The sequence below is a fragment of the Arachis hypogaea genome, chromosome 15 (assembly GCF_003086295.3).
Source record: "Arachis hypogaea cultivar Tifrunner chromosome 15, arahy.Tifrunner.gnm2.J5K5, whole genome shotgun sequence".
NCBI lineage: Eukaryota > Viridiplantae > Streptophyta > Magnoliopsida > Fabales > Fabaceae > Arachis > Arachis hypogaea.
The window spans coordinates 14,327,435-14,344,086 of record NC_092050.1 but is presented as its reverse complement, the minus strand read 5'-3'; the positions used below and the strand labels follow the sequence as shown (position 1 = coordinate 14,344,086).

Here is a 16,652-nt window from a genome sequence, read left to right as displayed (position 1 = left end):
CCTCGGCACCACTCTCTTATTGTGCTTTCTTTCTGCCAGTTGTTTCTGGGCTCTCTGTTTAATGGCGGCGATTTCCCTGTCCTCTTCTGTCAGATCAAGCTCGGCATTTCTTGTGCTTATGTTATGTTGTTCATCGTATAGTTTGGTTCTTAATATGGGAACTCTGACCTCTACAGGGATTAATGCCTCTGACCCATAGACTAGCTTGAAGGGTGTTTCGCCCGTGATGGTTTGTATTGTGGTGTTGTAACTCCACAACACTTCTGGGATTAGCTCCGCCCATTCTCCTTTCACATTATCGAGCTTTTTCTTTATTGCCTGCAGTATAACTCGGTTAGCAGCTTCGGCCTGCCCATTGGTTTGTGGGTGTTCGACCGAGCTAAAATAATGTTGTATATTAAAATTTTTTAGAAATGAGCCGAGCTTATTATCTGTAAATTGTCTACCATTGTCTGATATTATTTCCCTTGGTATTCCAAATCGGCATATGATATTTTTCCATATGAAAGATCGTACCTTTTTGGCTGTTATTTTTGCTAGCGGTTGTGCTTCTATCCATTTTGAAAAATAATCTATTGATACTAAGAAATTTTACCTGGCCTGGCGCTATTGGAAACGGGCCGAGAATATCGAGACCCCATCTGTGGAAAGGCCAGCTTACCTCCATGCTGTGTAATACCTCGGCAGGCTTTGTAGAGATGGCGGCATGTTTTTTGCATTTGTCACATGTTTTGACCTTTGTTATGCAATCTCTTTTCATGGTCGGCCAATAATATCCTGTTTGGACGATCTTTGCTGCGAGAGCTCGTCCCCCGATGTGGTTCCCACATACGCCCTCATGAATTTCGTCTATCACCTCTTTTGCCTCATCTTTATTTAGGCATTTTAGTAATGGTTGTGAGAAACCGCGTCTGTATAGTTCTCCTGCTATGTTTGTGTAGAGACTTGCTTTTCGTTTGAAGTGTTGCGGGTTGAGGTCGTCTTTGGGTATGATACCTGCATTGATGTACTCAAAGAAAGGTGTTCTCCAGTCGCGGAGGTGGTTAATGCTCGTTATAGATAATAGTTCAATGCTGGGTTTTTTAAGTGTGAGTTGTGATAATGCTGATGTTTGTGTGTCCGCCCTAGTAGCGGCAAGTTTGGATAATATGTCTGCTCTAACATTCTTTTCTCTATGCACATGTAGAATAATGAATGAACTAAACTTTGAAATGAGATTCTTTGCTATGAGCCAATATCGCTCTAGCAAGGGATCTTTTACCTGAAATTCTTCTCGGATTTGTTGCACCACCGAGAGGGAATCACAATGTACTGTCAGGCTTTGTACTTGGAGGTTTAGGGCAAGCTTGAGTCCTGCTATGAGGGCCTCATATTCGGCCTGATTGTTGCTTGTTGGAAAGTGGAACTGGAGGGATTGTTCGGCTACCACTTTGTCCCCTTCTTTCGGGATTATCCCAGCTCCGCTTCCTCCTCGGCTGGACGCCCCGTCAACGTGTAACTCCCAGGGTTTATTGTGCTCGTCCGGGGTTAGTTCTGAGATGAAGTCTGCGAGGACCTGTGCTTTCAATGCCGACCTTGGTTGAAATTGGATATCGAATTCCGAGAGCTCGATAGACCATTTGGTCAGATGTCCAGTGGTGCACGAATTGTAAATCACACTTTTCACAACTTGTACCACTAACCAGCAAGTGCACTGGGTCGTCCAAGTAATACCTTACGTGAGTAAGGGTCGATCCCACGGAGATTGTTGGCTTGAAGCAATCTATGGTTATCTTGTAAATCTTAGTCAGGAGATTAATAATAAAAATTACTTTTGTTATGAAAACTAAATAACATGAAATAAATGTTACTTGTTGTGCAGTAGTGGAGAACAGATTGAGATTTTGGAGATGCTCTGTCTTCTGAATCTCCGTTTTCCTACTGTCTTCTTCTTCACGCACGTAAGACTCCTTCCATGGCAAGCTGTATGTTGGTGGATCACCGTTGTCAGTGGCTACCATCCGTCCTATCAGTTAAAATGGTCCAAATACGCTGTCACCGTATGGCTAATCATCTGTCGGTTCTCACTCATGTTGGAATAGGATCCATTGATCCTTTTGCGTCTGTCACTACGCCTAGCACTCGTGAGTTTGAAGCTCGTCACAGTCATCCCATCCCAGATCCTACTCGGAATACCACAGACAAGGTTTAGACTTTCTGGATCTCAGAAATGGCCGCCAATAATTCTAGCCTATACCACGAAGACTCTGATCTCACGGATTCGAATGCTCTGTTGTCAGGAGAGGCAATCAAACTCGTGAACCAGGAATAAAAGAGATACACACTCAATCTAAGGTAGAACGGAAGTGGTTGTCAGGCACGCGTTCATAGGTTGAGAATGGTGATGAGTGTCACGGATCATCACATACATCATGGTTAAGTGCGAGTGAATATCTTAGAACAGAAACAAGCGTGTTTGAATAGAAAACAGAAGTACTTGTATTAATTCATCGAGGCACAGCAGAGCTCCTCACCCCCAATCATGGAGTTTAGAGACTCATGCCGTAGAGATACAATGTAAAACGTGAAAATGTCATGAGGTACAAAATAAATCTCTAAAAGTTGTTTAAATACTAAACTAGTAACCTAGGTTTACAGAAAATGAGTAAACTATGATAGATAGTGCAGAAATCCACTTCCGGGGCCCACTTGGTGTGTGCTGGGGCTGAAACTTGAGCTTTACACGTGCCTAGGCTGTTTCTGGAGTTAAACGCCAGGTTGTAACCTGTTTTGGGCGTTTAACTCCAACTTGTAACCTGTTTCTGGCGTTTAACGCCAGAATAGGGCAGAGAACTGGCGTTGAACACCAGTTTGTATCATTTAAACTCGGGCAAAGTATAAACTATTATATATTTCTAGAAAGCCCTGGATGTCTACTTTCCAACGTAATTGAGAGCGCGCCATTTGAACTCTTGTAGCTCTAGAAAATCCATTTCGAGTGCAGGGAGGTCAGAATCCAACAGCATCTGCAGTCCTTTTTTAGCCTCTGAATCAAATTTTGCTCAGGTCCCTCAATTTCAGCCAGAAAATACCTGAAATCACCGAAAAACACACAAACTCCTAGTGAAGTCCAGAAATGTGAATTTTGCATAAAAACTAATAAAAATATAGTAAAAACTAACTAAATCATACTAAAAACTATGTAAAAACAATGCCAAAAAGCGTATAAATTATCCGCTCATCACAACACCAAACTTAAATTGTTGCTTGTCCCGAAGCAATTGAAAATCAAATAGGATAAAAAGAAGAAAATATACTATAAGTTCCAAAATATCAATGAAACTTAGCTCCAATCAGATGAGCGGGACTAGTAGCTTTTTGCCTCTTGAATAGTTTTGGCATCTCACTTTATCCATTGAAGTTCAGAATGATTAGCATCTATAGAAACTTAGAATTTAGATAGTGTTATTGATTCTCCTAGTTCCGTATGTTGATTCTTGAACACAGCTACTTTATGAGTCTTGGCCGTGGCCCTAAGCACTCTGTTTTCCAGTATTACCACCGGATACATACATGCCACAGACACATAACTGGGTGAACCTTTTCGGATTGTGACTCAGCTTTGCTAAAGTCCCTAATTAGAGGTGTCCAGGGTTCTTAAGCACACTCTGTTTTTGCTTTGGACCTTGACTTTAACCGCTCAGTCTCAAGTTTTCACTTGACACCTTCACGCCACAAGCACATGGTTAGGGACAGCTTGGTTTAGCCGCTTAGGCCAGAATTTTATTCCTTTAGGCCCTCCTATCCATTAATGCTCAAAGCCTTGGATCCTTTTTACCCTTGCCTTTTGGTTTTAAGGGCTATTGGCTTTTTTCTGCTTGCTTTTTCTTTTTCTTTCTCCTTTTTTTTTTCACAAGCTTTTGTATTCACTGCTTTTTCTTGCTTCAAGAATCAATTTTTTTTATTTTTCAGATTATCAATAACATTTCTCCTTTTCATCATTCTTTTAAGAGCCAACATATTTAACATTCATAAACAACAATATCAAAAGACATATGCACTGTTCAAGCATTCATTCAGAAAATAGAAAGTATTGTCACCACATCAAAATAATTAAACTAGTTTCAAGGATGAATTCAGAATCATGTACTTCTTGTTCTTTTGTAATTAAAACATTTTTCATTTAAGAAAGGTGATGGATTCATAGGACATTCATAACCTTAAGGCATAGACTCTAATCTTTATTCATTATTTACTAGAAATAATATAAAATAGGCATAAAAGTAGACAATTAGTAAGAAAGGAAATTAAAGATATAAAGACAAATGACTCTAATTCTAAGACTCATGTACTTTTAAAATAGATAAAAGGTTATCACAGAGTTAGGACTCAACAACCTTTGCTTTGGGAGGTAGATGCCTCTTTAGTCTGTGGGGTGCTTGGCCCTTCAAGAGATAGCTTCTGGCGCTTCAGCTCTTTCAGTTTACGCCCTTGCTCTTCTTGTTCCCTAAGCAGTTTGCAGAGCATGCTGTTTTGATTTTGCTGCTCTTCCTTCAGTTGGTCCACATCTTCTTGCAACTTGGTGACAGATGCTTCTAGGCGCTCCTAGTATTCAATTTGAGGAATTTTCGGGAGGAACTCCTGTGCTCTCCTCTTGATGGGGTCATCCTGCACTTGTCCTTCCATTGATTTTTTTGTGATTGGTTGCTCAACTGGGATATACTTATCTACTCCCATTTTTACCCCAGCATCTTTGCATAACAGAGAGATCAAGCTTGGATAAGCCAATTTGGCATCTTTGGAGTTCTTGTTTGCAATTTTGTAGAGCTCACAAGAAATCAGCTGATGAACTTTCACTTCTTTTTCTAGCATAATGCAATGAATCATCACTGCTCTTTTGATGGTGACTTCAGAGCGGTTGCTAGTGGGCAGTATAGAGCACCCAATAAAGTCCATCCAGCCTCTGGCGACTGGTTTGAGATCTCCTCTTTTGAGTTTGTTTGGGACACCCTTTGTGTTGGTTGTCCATTTGGCTCTAGGGAGGCATATGTCCTCTAGGATTTTGTCCAAGCTCTGATTTGGTCTCATCATTCTCCTATTAAAGGAGTCTGGGTCATCTTGCAGTTGAGGCAGCTTGAAGATCTCCCTTATTTTGTCAGGGTGGGTGTGAACAATCTTCCCTCTGACCAGAGTTCGATAGTCATAGAATACGGTTCCAGCTATTCTCTGCCTGTCTGTTTTCCACATATTAGAGTAGAATTCCTGAACCATGTTTCTTCCCACCTTTGTTTCAGAATTAGCTAGGACTTCCCAGCTCCTGTTTCGAATTTGCTCTTGGATCTCTGGACATTCGTCTTCTTTCAGATCGAATTTAACTTCCAGGATCACTGACCTTAGACCCATTATTTTGTAGTAATGGTCTGAATGTTCTTTGGTTAAGAACTTCCCTTGATTCCAAAGTAGTTTTGGAATATTCTCTTTCTTGCCTCTTGAGTTAGTTTGTTTTCCTTTAGGAGCCATGATCTTGGTGGGTATTGGCTTAGTGATCACGGATAAACACACCAAACTTAGAGGTTTGCTTGTCCTCAAGCAAAAGAAAAGAAAGGAGAGGGATAGAGGGAGAGCCAAGTTCGAATTTGTGGAGGAGAGGGGGGCGAACGAGGATTTAAAGATAGGGGGTGGGTTTTCGAAAATCTTTTAAAAAGATGTAATTTAAAATTGAAAAGATATGAAAGATATTTAAAAAAATAGATTTGTTCTAAAAATATTGTGAATATTTGAAAAGATATTGATGAGTTTGAAAATTTTTTTTGAAAAAGATAGATTTGTTTTGAAAAAGATTTGAGAAGAGGTTGAAGAAGAATTGAGAAAGATTTAATTTTAGGATTAAGATATTTTAAAAATTTTTGGAAAAAGTTTGAAAAATAAAGGTATGGGAACATGTTTATGTAAGAAAAATGGATGGAGATATGAAATTTTGAAAAAAAAATCAAGTTGGGAACAAAAACTTCCTCCCCTCCACAATCCTGGCGTTAAACGCCCAACTGCTGCTTGTTTTGGGCGTTTAACGCCCATCTGTAGCCTCTTTTGGGCGTTTAACGCCTAGCTGTTGCTTCTGGCTGGCGTTTAACGCCTAGCTGCAGAAATCTTTCGTCACTGGGCGTTTTTCTGAACGCCCAGGATGCTGTAGGTATGGCGTTAAACGCCCAAAATGGTGCCCATTCTGGCGTTTAACGCCCAAAAAGGTATCATTACTGGCGTTTTCTTGCCAGTGAGCTCCTTCTCCCTGTTTTGTATTCTGAATCCTTCTGTAACCCTGTGAACTTATGCAATTGATTCTTTACCTTGAAGATTATTTATATTAAACTTGTATAATTAAAATAAATAAATAAATAAATAAATAAATAACTTTGCTAATGGCTGGGTTGCCTCCCAGCAAGCGCTTCTTTATTGTCTTTAGCTGGACCTTGCTGAGCTTTTAATCTAGCCTCAGCCTTGAGAACTCTTGCTCAACATTGCCTTCAAGATAATGCTTGATTCTCTGTCCATTAACAATGAATTTATTATTAGAATCAATGTCTTGAAGCTCCACATAGCCATATGGTGACACACTTGTAATCACATATGGTCCCCTCCACCGGAATTTCAGTTTCCCGGGGAATAGCCTAAGCCTAGAGTTAAACAGCAGAACCTTTTGTCCTGGTTCAAAGACTCTAGATGACAGCTTTCTGTCATGCCACCTCTTTGCTTTCTCTTTGTAAAGCTTGGCATTTTCGAAAGCAGTGAGTCTGAATTCCTCTAGCTCATTCAGCTGGAGCAATCTTTTTTCTCCAGCTAATTTGGCATCAAAGTTTAGGAATCTGGTTGCCCAGTAGGCCTTGTGCTTCAGTTCCACGGGCAGATGGCAGGCCTTACCATACACAAGCTGGTATGGAGAGGTCCCTATAGGAGTCTTGAATGCTGTTCTGTAAGCCCACAGAGCATCATCCAAGCTTCTCGCCCAATCCTGTCTATGGGTACTTACAGTCCGTTCCAGGATTCTTTTTAGTTCTCTATTAGAGAGTTCAGCTTGCCCGTTTATCTGTGGATGATATGGAGTTGCCACCTTGTGACTAATTCTATACCAGACCATAGCAGAGTAAAGCTGTTTGTTGCAGAAGTGGGTGCCCCCATCACTAATTAGTGCTCTAGGGACACCAAACCTACTGAAGATATGTTTCTGGAGGAACTTCAGCACTGTCTTAGTATCATTAGTGGGTGTGGCAATGGCCTCTACCCATTTGGATACATAGTCGACTGCCACTAGAATATAAGTGTTTGAGTATGATGGTGGGAAAGGCCCCATGAAGTTAATACCCCATACATCAAACAACTCAATCTCCAAGATTCCTTGTTGAGGCATGGCGTAACCATGAGGCAGATTACCAGCTCTTTGGCAGCTGTCACAGTTACGTACAAACTCTCAGGAATCTTTATAGAGGGTAGGCCAGTAGAAGCCACATTGGAGGACCTTGGTGGCTGTTTGCTCACCTCCGAAATGGCCTCCATATTGTGACCCATGGCAATGCCATAAGATCTTCTGTGCTTCTTCTCTAGGCACACACATTCAGATTATTTCGTCTGCACATCTCTTAAAGAGATAGGTTTCATCCCACAAGTAGTACTTTGCATCAGTAATTAATTTTTTCTTCTGTTGCCTGCTGTACTCCTTGGGTATGAACCTTGCAGCTTTATAGTTTGTAATGTCTGCAAACCATGGTGTTTCCTGAATGGCAAACAAATGCTCATCCAGAAAGGTTTCAGAGATTTCAATAGAGGGAAAGGACGCCCCTTCTACTGGTTCTATTTGGGACAGATGATCAGCCACTTGGTTTTCTGTCCCTTTTCTGTCTCTTATTTCTATATCAAACTCTTGCAAAAGCAACACCCATCTTATGAGCCTGGGTTTTGAATCCTGCTTTGTAAGTAGATATTTAAGAGCAGCATGGTCAGTGTACACAATCACTTTTGATTCTACTAAGTATGATCTAAACTTGTCAATGGCATAAACCACTACAAGCAATTCTTTTTCTGTGGTTGTGTAATTTTTCTGGGCATCATTTAAAACACGGCTAGCATAATAAATGACATGTAGAAGCTTGTCATGCCTCTGCCCCAATACTGCACCAATGGCATGGTCACTGGCATCACACATTAATTCGAATGGTAATGTCCAGTCTGGTGCAGAAATAACTGGTGCTGTGACCAGCTTAGATTTCAGGGTTTCAAACGCCTGCAGACACTTTGTGTCAAACACAAATGGCGTGTCAGCAGCTAGCAGGTTGCTCAGAGGTTTTGCAATTTTTGAAAAATCTTTTATAAACCTTCTATAGAATCCTGCATGCCCCAGAAAGCTTCTGATTGCCTTAACATTGGCAGGTGGTGGTAATTTTTCAATTACCTTTGCCTTAGCTTGATCCACCTCTATTCTCTTGTTCGAAATCTTGTGCCCAAGGACAATCCCTTCAGTCACTATAAAGTGACATTTTTTCCAGTTTAAAACCAGGTTAGTCTCTTGGCATCTTTTCAAAACCAGTGTTAGGTGATCAAGACAGGAGCTGAATGGGTCTCCATATACTGAGAAGTCATCCATGAAAACTTCTAGGAAATTTTCCACCATATCAGAGAAAATAGAGAGCATGCATCTCTGAAAGGTTGCAGGTGCATTACACAGCCCAAATGGCATCCTTCTGTAGGCAAATACTCCAGATGGACATGTGAATGCTGTTTTCTCTTGATCCTGGGGATCTACTGCAATTTGGTTGTAGCCTGAATAGCCATCCAAAAAGCAGTAATAATCATGACCTGCTAGTCTTTCTAGCATCTGGTCTATGAATGGTAAAGGAAAATGATCCTTTCTGGTGGCTGTATTGAGCCTTCTGTAGTCAATACACATGCACCACCCTGTAACTGATCTTGTAGGAACCAGTTCATTTTTTTCATTATGAACCACTGTCATGTCTCCCTTTTTGGGGACAACTTGGACAGGGCTCACCCGGGGGCTATCAGAAATAGGATAAATAATCCCAGCCTCCAGTAACTTGGTGACCTCTTTTTGCACCACTTCCTTCATGGCTGGATTTAGCCGCCTCTGTGGTTGAACCACTGGCTTAGCATCGTCCTCCAATAGGATCTTGTGCATTGCATCTTGCTGGGCTGATTCCCTTAAGATCACTTATGGACCACCCAAGAGCTGTCTTGTGTGTCCTTAGCACTTGAAGTAGCGCTTCCTCTTCCAGGGGATTTAAAGCAGAGCTTATGATCACTGAAAAAGTGTCACCTTCTCCCAGAAATGCATATTTCAGGGATGGTGGTAATGGTTTGAGCTCAGGTTTAGGAGGTTTTTCCTCTTCCTGAGGAAGTTTCAGAGGCTCTTTCAATTCCTCTTAATCCTCCAGATCAGGCTGAACATCTTTAAAGATGTCTTCCAGCTTTGATTCGAGACTCTCAGCCATGTTGATCTCCTCTACCAAAGAGTCAATAAGATCAAATTTCATGCAGTCTTTTGGTGTGTCTGGATACTGCATGGCTTTGACAGCATTTAACTTAAACTTATCCTCATTGACTCCCAGGGTTACTTCCCCCTTTTGGACATCAATGAGAGTTCGTCCAGTTGCTAGGAAAGGTCTTCTTAGAATGAGAGTAGCACTCTTGTGCTCCTCCATTTCCAGCACTACAAAGTTAGTGGGAAAGGCGAATGGCCCAACCCTGACAATCATGTCTTCAATCACGCCTGATGGGTATTTAATGGAGCCATCAGCAAGTTGGAGACATATCCGGGTTGGTTTGACTTCTTCAGTTAAACCAAGCTTTCTGATAGTGGATGCAGGTATTAGGTTGATGCTTGCCCCAAGATCACATAAAGCTATCTTGATGCAATTATCCTCTAATATGCATGGTATCATAAAGCTCCCGGGATCTTTAAGCTTTTCTGGGAAGCTTTTTAGAATGACTGCACTGCATTCTTCAGTAAGGAGAAATCTTTCAGTTTCTCTCCAATCCTTCTTATGACTCAAGATCTCTTTCATGAACTTGGCATAAGAAGGTATTTGCTCAAGTGCCTCTACAAATAGAATCTTTATTTCAAGAGTCCTGAGATAGTCTGCAAAGCGGGCAAATTGCTTATCCTGCTCCTCTTGGTGGAGTTTTTGAGGATAAGGCATCTTGGCTTTGTATTCCTCAACCTTAGTTACTGCAGGTTTATTTCCTACAGAGGTGGTTGGAGAAGCCTTTTTAGAGGGGTTGCTATCAGCACTTGTGTGTGTCTGATCCCTCACTGGCGTTTGAATGCCAGGGTTAAAAGCTTGATTGGCGTTGGACGCCAACTTCTTACCTGTTCCTGGCATTTGAACGCCAGGACTAAGCTTCCATTGGGCGTTTGACGCCAACTCCTTGCCTGTTTCTGGCGTTTGAACGCCAGAACTGCGCGTGGGTTGGGCGTTTAACGTCAACCTTGCATCCTTTTCTGGCGTTTGAACGCCAGAGTTGTTCCTCTCTGGGCTCTTACTGTCCTCAGAGGGATTTTGGATAATATTTTGCTCATCCTCTGTCAGTTGTTCTTTTCTTGACTTTCTGCTGCTCTGAAGTGAGGTGTTTAATGTTTTCACACTTCTTAATTGAACTGCCTGGAACTCTTTTATTATCTGCTTTGATAACTGCTGTTTTGTCTGATTCAATTGTGCTTCCATATTTTTATTAGCATTTTTAGTGTCTTGTAGCATCTCCTTGAATTCTGCTAGCTGTTTTGTTAGAAAACACAATTGTTGATTGAGTTAAGCAACTTGTTCTGGAGGACCAAGTTCAGTAGACACTGCTTTGGCTTCTTCTTTTATGGAGGACCCACTACTTATGTACAGAGGCCGATTTCTAGCAACTATATCAATAAGCTCTTGAGCCTCTTCAATAGTTTTTCTCATGTGTATAGATCCACCAGCTGAATGGTCTAGAGATATCTGAGCTCTTTCTGTAAGCCCATAGTAGAAGATGTCTAATTGCACCCACTCTGAAAACATTTCAGAGGGGCATTTCCTTAGCATCCCTCTGTACCTCTCCCAGGCATTATAAAGGGATTCATCATCCTCTTGTTTAAAGCCATGGATGTCCAGCCTTAGCTGTGTCATCCTTTTTGGAGGGAAATATTGATTCAGAAATTTGTCTGATAATTGTTTTCATGTTCTTATGCTTGCTGTGGGTTGGTTATTTAACCACCTTTTAGCTTGATCTTTTACAACAAACAGAAATAGTAACAGTCTGTATACATCCTTATCTACCTCCTTGTCACGTACTGTGTCAGCAATTTACAAGAATTGTGCCAGAAACTCAGTAGGTTCTTCCTGTGGAAGACCGAAATACTGGCAGTTTTGCTGCACCATGACAATGAGCTGAGGATTCAGCTCGAAACTGCCTGCTTTGATGGGAGGTTGATGAGCGGATATTTTATACGCTTTTTGGGGTTAATTTCATATAGTTTTTAGTATGTTTTAGTTAGTTTTTAGTTTATTTTCATTAGTTTCTAGGTAAAATTTATATTTCTGGACTTTACTATGAGTTTGTGTGTTTTTCTGTAATTTCAGATATTTTCCGGCTGAAATTGAGGGAGCTGAGCAAAAATCTGATTCAGGCTGAAAAAGGACTGCTGATGCTGTTGGATTCTGACCTCTCTGCACTCGGAATGGAATTTCTGGAGCTACAGGAGTCCAAATGGCGCGATTCCAATTGCGTTGGAAAGTAGACATCCAGGGATTTTCAGCAATATATAATAGTCCATACTTTGCTCAAGGATAGACGACGTAAACTGGCATTCAACGCCAGTTCCATGTTGTAGTCTGGCGTCCAGCGCCAGAAACAAGTTACAAGTTGGAGTTCAACGCCAGAAACAGGTTACAACCTGGCGTTGAACACCCAAAATAGCCCATGCATGTGAGAAGCTTAAGTCTCAGCCCCAGCACATACCAAGTGGGTCTCAGAAGTGGATTTCTGCACCATCTATCATAGTTTACTTATTTTCTGTAACCTAGTATTTAAACAAATTTTAGAGATTTATTTTGTATCTCATGACATTTTAGATCTAAACTTTGTACCTTTTGACAGCATGAGTCTCTAAACTCCATTGTTGGGGGTGAGGAGCTCTGCTGTGTCTCGATGAACTAATGCAAGTATTTCTGTTTTCCATTCAAACATGCGTGTTCCTATCTAAGATATCCATTCGCACTTCAATATGAATGTGATGAACGTGACAATCATCATCATTGCTCCACGAATGCGTGCCTGACAATCACTTACGTTCCACTGTAGAATGAATGAATATCTCTTAGATCTCTTAATCGGAATCTTTGTGATATAAGCTAGATTGATGGCAGCATTCAAGAGAATCCGGAAAGTCTAAACCTTGTCTGTGGTATTCCGAGTAGGATTCAGGGATTGAATGACTGTGACGAGCTTCAAACTCGCGAGTGCTGGGCGTAGTGACAGACGCAAAAGGATAGTAAATCCTATTCTGGTACGATTGAGAACCTGCAGATGATTAGCCGTGCGGTGACAGCGCACCTGGACCCTTTTCACTGGAAGGATGGATGGTAGTCATTGACAACGATGATCCACCAATACATAGCTTGCCATAGGAGGACATGCGTGCGTGAATCAGAAATAGAGGAAAGCAGAATTTCAGAAGACAAAGTATCTCCAAAACTCCAACATATTCTCCATCATTGCATATAAGTATAATTTGTGTTCTGCCCTTTTATTCCTTGCAATCAAATTTGATAAGTGAATTATTTTATTCTTTTCCTGACTAAGAGTTACAAGATAACCATAGATTGCTTCAAGCCAACAATCTCCATGGGATCGACCCTTACTCACGTAAGGTATTACTTGGACGACCCAGTGCACTTGCTGGTTAGTTGTGCGAATTTGTGAAGAACTGTGATTTCCAATTTTGTGCACCAAGTTTTTGGCGCCGTTGCCGGGGATTGTTTGAGTTTGGACAACTGATGGTTTATTTTGTTGCTTAGATTAGGAAAAATTTTTCTTTTTGGTTTAGAGTCTTTTATTATTTATACCTTGTTAAAACACTTTAAATTTATAGCTCAATTAGCTAGAGCGTAGTGCTTATGTTCTTAGTAATTGGCTATCCTATTTTTAAAATCTTTTTCAAAAATAATTTTTCTTTGAATAAATCTTGTGCCAAACTTTAAGTTTGGTGTTTTCTTGTTGATTTTTTTTTGTTTTTCGAAAATTTTAGTTTGGTTTTCTAAAAATTTTAAGTTTGGTGTTCTTTCTTCATGTTCTTGTGCTCTTGTGAGTCTTCAAAGTGTTCTTGAGTTTTCCTTGTGTCTTGATCTTAAAATTTTTAAGTTTGGTGTTCCTTGGTGTTTTCCCTCCAAAATTTTCGAAAACAAGGAGCATTAGATCTAAAAAAATTTTAAATCTTGTGCTATCTTATTGTTTTTCTCTCTCCTCTTTAAATTCAAAAATATCTTCTCTCTCTATTTTAAAGCAAAATTTCGAAATTTACCTTTAAAATTCAGATTTTTATTTCAAAATTTAAAACCTTTTTCAAAAATCATCATATCCTTTTCAAAATTTCCTAACCACTCTCTCTCTCCTCATTTTTTTCGAAAATCTTCACCCATTTTTATTTATTTTAATTTATTTTGTTTTTGAAATAAATAAATAATTAAATAAATAAAAATATTTTTCTTCTATTTTACATCATCTCCCTTTCTCCATCATGGACCTAAGCGGAAATGAACAGTCTAGGAGGACTCTGGGATCATATGCTAACCCCTCTACTGCTTCATATGGGAGCAGTATCTGCATACCCTCCATTGGAGTCAGTAGCTTTGAGTTGAATCCTCAGCTCATTATCATGGTGCAGCAAAGTTACCAGTATTCCGGTCTTCCACAGGAAGAACCTACAGAGTTTCTGGCACAGTTTTTACAGATTGCTGACACAGTACATGATAAGGAAGTAGATCAGGATGTCTACAGATTATTACTGTTTTCATTTGCTGTAAAAGACCAAGCTAAGAGGTGGTTAAATAACCAACCTAAGGCCAGCATAAGGACATGGAAACAGCTGACAGAAAAATTCCTGAATCAATACTTTCCTCCAAAACGGATGACACAGCTAAGGCTGGACATCCAAGGCTTTAAACAAGGAGATAATGAATCTCTTTATGATGCATGGGAGAGATACAGAGAGATGCTACGAAAATGCCCCTCTGAAATGTTTTCAGAGTGGGTTCAGTTAGACATCTTCTACTATGGGCTTGCAGAAAGAGCTCAGATGTCTTTAGATTACTCAGCTGGTGGATCTATCCACATGAGAAAGACAATTGAAGAAGCTCAAGAGCTCATTGATACAGTTGCCAGAAATCAGCATCTGTACCTAAGCAGTGACCCTTCCATGAAAGAAGAGGTTAAAACAGTAACTGCTGAACTCAGTCCTGTAAAACAAGCTGCTGAATTCAATCAACAATTGGACTTTCTAACAAAGCTGTTAGCCGAATTCAAGGATAGACTACAAGAGGCAAGGATGGCTAATATAAATATGGAAGAACAATTGAAGCAAACAAAGCAGCAGCTGTCAAAACAAATAACAGAAGAATGCCAAGCAGTTCAATTAAGAAGTGGGAAGACATTAAATACCCCACCTCAAGGCAGCAAGAAGCCAAGAAATGAGCGAACCACCCAAAATCCACCTAAGGACAGTAAGAGCCCAGGGAAAAATAATTCTGGCGCTAAAATGCCAGAAATTGGGTGGAAGGGTGGCGCTGAACGCCCAGACCATGCTTAGGACTGCGTTCAACGCCAGAAACAAGCAAGGATCTGGCGTTGAACGCCCAAAAGAAGCACAGTTCTGGCGTTCAGACGCCAGGAACAGATGAGGAGCTAGCGTCTAACGTCACTCCAGCTTCTAACTCTGGCACTCAATTGCCAGTGAGGGATCAGACACACACAAGTGCTGATGACAACCCATCTAAAAAGGCTTCTTCAACCACTTCTGTAGGAAATAAACCTACAGTAACTAAGGTTGAGGAATATAAAGCCAAGATACCTTATCCTCAAAAACTCCGCCAAGAGGAGCAGGATAAGCAATTTGCTCGCTTTGCAGATTATCTCAGGACTCTTGAAATAAAGATTCCATTTGCAGAGGCACTTGAGTAAATACCTTCTTATGACAAGTTCATGAAAGAGATCTTGAGTCATAAGAAGGATTGGAGAGAAACTGAAAGAGTTCTCCTCACTGAAGAATGCAGTGCAGTCATTCTGAAAAGCTTTCCTGAAAAGCTTAAAGACCCTGGGAGTTTTCTGATACGATGCACATTAGAAGGTAATTACACCAAGACAGCTTTATGTGATCTTGGGGCAAGCATCAACCTAATACCTGCATCCACTATCAGAAAGCTTGGTTTAACTGAAGAAGTTAAACTAACCCGGATATGTCTTCAACTTGCTGATGGCTCCATTAAATACCCATCAGGCGTGATTGAAGACATGATTGTCAGAGTTGGGCCATTCGCCTTTCCCACTGACTTTGTAGTGCTGGAAATGGAGGAGCACAAGAGTGCTACTCTCATTCTAGGAAGACCCTTCCTAGCAACTGGACGAACTCTCATTGATGTCCAACAGGGGGAAATAACCCTGAGAGTCAATGAGGATAAGTTTAAGTTGAATGCTGTCAAAGCCATGCAGCATCCAGACACATCAAAAGACTGCATGAAAGTTTATCTTATTGACTCTTTGGTAGAAGAGATCAACATGGCTGAGAGTCTCGAATAAGAGTTGGAAGACATCTTTAAAGATGTTCAGCCTGATTTGGAGGAATCAGAGGAAATGAAAGAGCCTCTGAAATTTCCTCTGGAAGAGGAAAAACCTCCTAAACCCGAGCTCAAACCATTACCACCATCCATGAAATATGCATTTCTAGGAGAAGGTGACACTTTTCCAGTGATCATAAGCTCTGCTTTAAATCCACAGGAAGAGGAAGCACTGATTCAAGTGCTAAGGACACACAAGACAGCTCTTGGGTGGTCCATAGGTGACCTTAAGGGCATAAGCCCAGCTAGATGCATGCACAAAATCTTATTGGAGGATAATGCTAAACCAGTGGTTCAACCACAGAGGCGGCTAAATCCAGCCATGAAGGAAGTGGTGCAGAAAGAGGTCACCAAATTACTGGAGGTTGGGATTATTTATCCTATTTCTGATAGCCCCTGAGTGAGCCCTGTTCAAGTTGTCCCCAAAAAGGGAGGCATGACAGTGGTTCATAATGAAAAGAATGAACTGGTTCCTACAAGAACAGTTATAGGGTGGCGCATGTGTATTGACTACAGAAGGCTCAATACAGCCACCAGAAAGGATCATTTTCCTTTACCATTCATAGACCAGATGCTAGAAAGACTGGCAGGTCATGATTATTACTGCTTTTTGGATGGCTACTCAGGCTATAACCAGATTGTAGTAGATCTCCAGGATCAAGAGAAAACAGCATTCACATGTCCATCTAGAGTATTTGCTTATAGAAGGATGCCGTTTGGGCTGTGTAATGCGCCTGCAACCTTCCAGAGATGCATGCTCTCTATTTTCTCTGATATGGTGGAAAAATTTCTGGTAGTCTTCTTGGATGACTT

At 40.8% G+C, this 16,652-nt stretch overlaps 1 protein-coding gene across 1 annotated transcript in view; it reads right to left on the bottom strand.

Moving 5' to 3' along the window:
• The window catches only part of LOC112749581 (AT-hook motif nuclear-localized protein 1-like), a 37,534-nt gene that overhangs the window by 5,278 nt on the left and 15,604 nt on the right, over nt 1-16,652 (bottom strand). The gene's annotated exons all lie outside the window — the stretch shown is intronic.